We start from the raw sequence: 8,105 nt of genomic DNA, 5'->3' as shown, positions 1-8,105 counted from the left end.
CTATGTGCCAAATCGCATTGGTTACAAATAAAGTTAGGAACATCAAATCTCTCTCGCTTACTGTTGGTGATGAAAGGGCGAACCTAACCTGGGACGCTGTTCTCATTTAAAGTTGTTGTTTCCTTCCATTTAGGATAGTTTGTTTAAATTGCTGAGCCACCCCTGATTCAGTGCCATGAGGCATGTAAACCATGAGACTAGACAGCTGTATCAGCTGGTCAGACCATTGTTGGTGTGTCGGTGCTACATGTAAAAAATGGACTTCGCCATAACCAACAAAGGGACAGGTGCAGAGATGACACATGAGAGATAGCCAGAAGTAATAGCTTTCTATTGTTGAGGTCAGTGAACGTATGAAGGTAAAGAAGCCAGTTACAACACTTGTAGTTTGCCAACTACAGAACTCACTCTTGGAGACCTTAAAATGTCGCCCATAACTCTTTAATGGAAATTCAACTCAGAGCAGCTTACAATAAAGAGGAAAACATGCTGCTCAGGCTCTACTGTTTTACTGTTAGCCAGCTGGGTTACTAAAGCCAGGAGTCCTGGACCAGTTAAGAACACCATGCCTAATTACACAGAAGCAAGAGCAACATTATTTTTGAACAAATACAACTCAGTGTGTCTGACGCCCCAGTATTTAGTAGCTAAACAAAAAAAATTTGATTGAACACGATTTATATTTGTTCTTGTGCGCCTACATAAAAAATAAATGTTTATTTGGTTGTGTATCCTTTAAAGAAAAGGCTGCTGAGGCAATGCTGATGGTTTCTCAGCCCTTCAGTGCACAAATAATGTCCTTCTGATGTAAGTGGTTGTTAGTATTTCATTTCTTTTTATTGTGTAGAACAGTAAATGGTGCTTTTATAATTTTTTTATTTTGCTATTAGTTAAAAGTGAGGTTTCTGTTTCTGTTTACACATCCCAAAAACGCATTCTATCCAGTCAATTATTATTTTAATAGTAATTTATCACTTCTCATATCATTTTATGATAAATGAAATCCACCTTTTTGAACATTGCATTTTATGTCAATATCAAGAGTTTCAATATTTGATGAGTGCACCTTTTGCCTTTATTACAGCTTCCTTTTTTGAGAGACTCGTTTGCAGTTTTTCAAAGGAATCTGCAGGAGTTTTCCCCTAAAGTTCACTTGTAGAGGTTGGTTGCACTTTCAGCTTTTCACTACCCACATAATCCTAAACACATTCAATGATGTTTAGAATGGTCATGAAATTATTTAGCAGATTCTTTGTTTGATTTTCAAATATGGTGTTTTCTTTCTTTATTCTTGGTTGCCACACTCCGAATGGCATTTCCAAATCCAAATCTGGATTGATTTGTTTATTAAAGTAATATTGAAAGTCTTAAATGAATATTGAAATTTCAAGGTCATAAAATGCCTGAAAATGTCATTTTTTGCTATTAGGGGTATTTCTGATTTATGGACATCTGATCCAGATGTTTTAATGGATCAGGGACATTATCCACAGCCTGCAGAAGTGAGGAGTGTTATCAGAAAATAGTGTGCCTGCAGTGTTGAACTGTTTTAAAGAGGAAGCCTAAACCTGTAATATCTGCATCTCTAGTGTTTCTGTATTGTTTAAACTAGCCTCGCTTCATCACAACATGGCCATTGTGCAGCTGTTTTCTGTAGCTTGCCACGAACGCAATTCCACCAACTGTGTATTTAATACACTCCTATATTACATATTAAAGCCACACCATCAGATCAGTCAATATAATTTAATCATAAGACATTATTAAACACTATAAACTGGTCATTTAATTTTATGGCTCTTTTTAAAATTATGCAGATATACAAATGAAAATACAAATAGCAGGTCAGACTTGGTATCAGATGAAAACAAACCAGGACAGCCCTAATGAAAACTTTAAGAAAATGCCAAAAGACATCTTGATGTGATGATGACAGAATCGCAGACAAACGAGGATAAAAAATAAAAACGTGATTTAATGAAAGGCAATACACCAATCGTCAAAGGGGCAAAACAGAAATATAGTCACAGTCCAGGCCAAGGTCAAAAAGCAGAGATACCAAAAAGGGCACGGCAAAAGTCATAAAGTCACTAAGCAGATACGAAGGTCAAAGCACACGAAAACAAACAGCGCAGTAGGAAACGCTCTGTAAGGAAGTCCCATGACTTCAATGCAGGTGTATAGCATTAATAATCAGGAGATCTCTGGTAGGAGCGTGGAGGACTCTGGTAGGAGCGTGGAGGACTCTGGGAGAAGGATCCGAATGCGTGACACTTGTAGAGTCATCTTGTAGAGCAAACAGATCCAGAACAGTCCACCAACAAAAAAAATCAAACTGAAAGCAGTCTAGTCTTCTACTGACTACGGATGAAGCACTAGAAGACAGCAGAACTGATAAAGTCAAACAAAACTGAAAAGATTGTGTAAAGTAGGGGTCAGCAAACCCCAAATAGCCATTTTGTCCTTTCAACAAACATCAAATCACCTTTTTATTATGTCCATTTTATGTCCATTTTACCATCTTGGCTGTAAACATGTCTCAGTATGTGCTGATGTGCTAGTGTAGGCTAAAAAATATAATATAAATGAAAACACAGACTTTTCTGTGCTTTAAGCTTTAGCTCAGCTATAACCACTTTTTTTGCATCTTTGGCAGGAAACTTTTCCGCAAAAGTGGAATAGTTTCTTGTAAAATGTCTCTCAATGTTTGACTTTTTACAAGGCTGAAGTCGCTTCTCGTTCACCGGCTTCTTGTTTGAATTTTCCTGTTCCACCTTAAATGGTGACTGAATGTAACTGCTGCACCATTTAAGGTGGAATGGGAGAATTCAAACAGGAAACTGACCTCATCTGTATGACTTTAGTGTTTGACAGTTTCTCGTTGCAGATTAAACGCATCAGGAAACCAGCTGGAGTGATTGTAAAGGCAGATAAGTCTAGTCATTTCTGAATTATTGATGTTCATCTTAAGCCTGTCTTTGCCTTTTCCTTAGCGACTAACTGGGATTCTTGTCTGCATTGCTATGGTCACCAGCAGTCTAAGCGCCAGTCCTCAGGGTTAAAGGGTGAATTAGCAGTTCTACATTAACTCCAGCATTTAAGAGCATTTATTGTTAAACTGTGTTGAAAGATCAGCAGAGCTTTATTTTACTGCAAAGGAGGATTATTTTATTTTTACTTAAAAATCTAATTCTACTGTGGCGCCACAACAGCGCAATAAAAGAGCAGTACGTGGCTCTGGAGGCATATGTTGCTGACCACTGGTGTAAGGGTTGTGCAATCTCAAAAATGTTTTTTTTTTGTTTGTTTGTTTGTTTTTTAACCAATCATTCTAAATAAAGGATAATTAACGCATGCCATAGTTGAGTGTTTGTAGTAAACTGCAAAGAGGTACTAAAAAGGTATTAAAAAGTATTGAATTTAATGTTAAATTTGTACAGCAACCTTGTAAAAGGCGAAGAATTTGTTTGATCATTGTATTCAAAATGATGTTCTTCGCTTATTAAACAATGCAAAGTTATTGAAGGAGAAAAGTGAAATTTACTTTATTGCCTCAGATGAAAGCGATAACACGTTATGCTCGCACATTCTTATGGCTGAGTGATCCAGAGGCCAAGACACATCTACAGCTACAGCACATCTACAAAATACCTACACCTTGCATTTCCCATAATAAGGGGATTTCAGGAATGTCTGGAGAATGAAAGCATGCATTCCAGAGACTGAACATCAAAGGTATACGTCACAGGTATTATAGAATGTAGGTGGTGACCTGGAGCTGTTTGGGTTATTGCTGGGAACATACAGGTCCACACTGGCACACTTAGTATGCCTCATCCCAAACGTAGCAGTTAGCAAAAGTCTGGGAATGAGGAAGGAATGTTATAAAACTGTTCCTTGAAAATTCCTTCAACAACTGTGCAATGCATAGTCCAGCACCAATAGAGGTGGAATCACTGGAAATCACCTGTATGAACAAAACTAAAGTCTAAAATGATATTACATAAGGAAAAACGTTCTGAGATGCTGGTCAGAGTCTGCTCAGATAAGGCATGTTTACACATCTGGACTGTGAACTGTGTAAGGAACAAGGTTTGAATTAAACCTTGCATTTCATGGTTAGACGATTATCCATCCATCCATCCATTTTCTAATCCGCTTCTCCGTCAGGGTCGCGGGGTTAGACGATTATAAGGCTTCCTAATTGGTCTGTTTCCAGTAAAGTAGTTTGGAATCCCTGGAAGGCTGTGCAGAGTTTGTTCCTGTTTAATTAAGTCTATTTTTTGGTTTGGCCTTTAAATCACACATAGGTTACTTAACTGAGTTTAATAACTGAAAGATTACTCAATTAATGATGTCATTTTCAGTTAGAGGCCTGGTACTTTCTACAAACGCTTAACAGAGTATCAGTAACACATCAACCACATAGCAGTGGCAAATATCTTGAAGACGTACTGTTGATACATTACTTGCATTAAGCAGATGTACAGATGTGTTACATGAAGTAGACTTAATATGTTACCCAACCTTACCCCAAACCTAACCCTAATCTCAACCTTAACTCAAAACCTAATCCTAACACTGGCCCTAATCCTGACCCTGACCTTTTATTCATCTCACCTTTTATTTATATATATATGGACACTGTTGGCTAGATATTTTTGGTTGGTGGACTATTCTCAGTCCAGCAGCTCCGCTGTGTCTGATCTACTCAGACCAGCGCAGAGAAACAGATGGACTACAGTCTGTAATTGTAGAACTACAAAGTGCTCCTATACAGTAAGTGGAGCTAATAAAAAATGGACAATGAGCATAGAAATAAGGAAGTGGTCATAATGTTATATGCCTGATCAGTGTGTGTGTGTGTATATATAATATGGAAGTGATTGGAACAGTGATTTGAATGGGTGACTGAATTCCTTTGGAAATATAGTGCATGTATGTGTGTGTCTGTGTGTATGTATGTGTGTATATGTATATAATATTCACCAAAACATGAGTAAGGTCTTTCGGATCCATTTATGAAATCATGTTTACAAAGTGAGTCATATCAATCAACATTTTTACATCTTGGCACATCCTCACTTGGCTCAGATTGACATATCCACACACACACTCTATACTTGGATAATCATTAATATGATGTTTCATAGAACAGTCCTACATTAAGCCGTCATGGCTGACAGCTAGCTGACTAAGTTGGGTGATATAGCAAAAACCTGAATAAATAAATGGAGAAACCCCACAGCCACCTGTTATTTATCAGAGCAGTTTCAGTTTCTATTTCCCAAATGATCTGACCAGTGCTCTAATGAATTGTGCTACTTTGTCGAAATGTCCTACAAAAGTGCATATTTCTAGGTAGCGCTCTACATAAATCTGTAGGTAGGATATTTTTATAGTCTAAACCATGCTATCAGGAAATGCTACCAGCATTGAACAATTTTTTGGGGGATTTTTACCCAATTTTCTCCCCAATTTATTTGTTTCCAGTTCCAGTTCCTGTTAAACCAGTCAATGTATCTTTTTGAACTGCTGCTCACTCAATATCAATGGACAGTTGCAGCACCGATTGCCAGTTCTGTTATGTCAGCTAACAAACGCATACATTGAATAGCATCGCGTTGAGTGATGGTGGAAGAAGGAGGGGCCATCCTACCCACCCAGACAGATTGAGGCTAATTGTGCTGTCTTGGACTCCCGGCTACAGATAGCATACAGGATACAGATTACCAGGGATCAATCTCATGATCTCCTGAAAACAGGGCCAACCTTTAGATGGTTGCACCACTTGGGAGCCCACCAGCATTGAATGTTATAGGTATGAAAATTTGGTATCCTAAATCTTCCAGAAAATGTTACTAGCAAAAATACTTAGGATAATTGCCTTATCAGAGGGTAAGTAATAATATGAAGCAGATTAAATAACAGTAAAACACAGTGAAACAGTAAGTAAAATGCTATAGTCAAGGTGCAAAATACAGAATACCCCAGGACCTCTTTAATTAACGTCTTGGATCCTGTGAATGTCTCAAAATCAATATTCTGGGGGTTCCTGAAAAATGACGCTGAAGGAAAGGTTAATGTTTCACTGATTGAACAATAAGCTTCTATCTTTGATAATATTAGCTAACTAGCAATACAACATTTATCTGCCATAAGGTGGCGCTGTTGCAGATGGGTTAACCCAGTTGGTTCTTCATAGCCTAGCACCTGTAACTGTCCTCTGAAAAAGCTTTACAATATGCTGCAGCACATTTGTAATCTGAAAATTTGCACAATTTTCCAAGAGATTAGAGGAACGAGTGAACTGTTGCTCATTCCTCAAACCAAAGACACTAGAGGAGATGTGTAAGATCTCAATTAATGAAAAGTGCATTAATAAACTAGAAAGGAGCCTTTCCAGTAGAAGAATTGTTAAACCAAACATGTTGCCATGTTGAAGCTAACATCAGTGGTGCTATGGTGAATGAGTGAGCAGCCAGCCAACATGGGACCCCTTGAATATCACACTGGGTACAGTAATGAGACACCCATGCTCAGTAGGACTGCTTGATGGGTAGGGCAACTAAATGATAATGCTATTCCACCTAATATTCCTCTGAATAACTAACGTTATTCCTTCTACTAAAGAGCCACACCTTCAGCTCTGTCTCCACATGTCATCAACATTGAAGAAGTAGAAAAAAAAGAGGTAAATTCAGTCCTAACGGGAAATGTCATGGTGATTAGGCAGATAAGATTTCAGAGTTAATATAAAAGACTCTGAAATTCAGTCCTGACTGAATTGGTCATGGCAAATGTCTCTGTGGCTTGTGTAAAAATGCCGAGCAGGCCCAGCTGATCTAATTTTTGGATCAAGATGGCAAGAGGAAAAGATCTAAGTGCCTTTGAAAGAGGATTATTGGTAGAAGCTGCAGTTATAAAGGCTGCTCAACTGGCTAATGTTTCAATAGGAGCAATGATGAGTTGGAAATTGTGGCTGAAAATGTTCATTCAACATCAGTGATGCTCAAGCATTATTTGGTGAAAAACGGACGAGCCACTGTTCCTCAGTTGACTGAGGACGTGCAGGACGTGACTGAGGATGTGCAGGACTGTTTCAGCAAGAACAACCCATCCACTACCCGTAACTACTCAGAGAGAGATAACATAATAGGGCTGGTATAAATAGACCAGCAGCGATTGAGAGTTGACAGTAGTAGAACAACAATAAGAACTTGTACAAACAGATGGGGGGAAAAATGATTGCAGTCTGATGAGTCACCACATTCTCAAGAAGTAGGTGAAGGCATGTGTGATGTAAACTGGGTTTCCCCCCCTTTAAACAGAATTTGCTGGGTACTAGTTTATCTATTGATGAGTATCTCCATGATCAGATTAAAAAAAAAACACCTTTTAAGCCAAAACTTTAACTCACAACTACTTCTTACTAGGTAGCAAGCCTTAGCCAGCACATTTATAACCAATTAAGAAGTAGCTTTTTGATGCATTAAACTCCTCAGATATCGGGGGGCTGTGTTACAGAAACGGCCCCCCGATTTTTGTCTTAAGATCTGACAGGTCATACCGTGTCTTGGTCGGAAGACTGGCAACACTACAAGTTCATGTCCTTGTGTGAGCTCATAGGAAGATGTCAGTCATGGCTACAGAAGTGCTGTGTGTAATACTGGTGCTTTTGTGTTCTGATAAGAAAGAGGTCCCACAGTATTGTTTCTAATAACCGTGTAGTTACACATGAATAAATTATGCAACAACACGAACTACTGGTGATTTAGACAGTGTTACAGACTACAGAATTATAGAAGTATAGCCTATGTAATTACACAAGTGTATCTTTTCGATACACTACAGAAGTCTTTTCCAGGAGTGAAAGAAAATGCGTTATGTAATATTAACATATTAACAACTGTTGTAACAAGGCAACTACTCACGTATTAATACCATTCTGTAATTACCTATATAACAACAGCACCGGAACTTTCCTCTAGTGCAGTGTTAAAGTTAGCTGTAAAGTAAGTGGACAGTTCCTGTGTAGTTATGTAGGTACTGTGTAATAATGCAGAGGTAATATAGATGTTGTTTCGGGTTTAATGCAACACATT

The sequence above is a fragment of the Pygocentrus nattereri genome, chromosome 13 (assembly GCF_015220715.1).
Source record: "Pygocentrus nattereri isolate fPygNat1 chromosome 13, fPygNat1.pri, whole genome shotgun sequence".
Lineage (NCBI taxonomy): Eukaryota > Metazoa > Chordata > Actinopteri > Characiformes > Serrasalmidae > Pygocentrus > Pygocentrus nattereri.
This window is presented reverse-complemented; position numbering follows the sequence as displayed.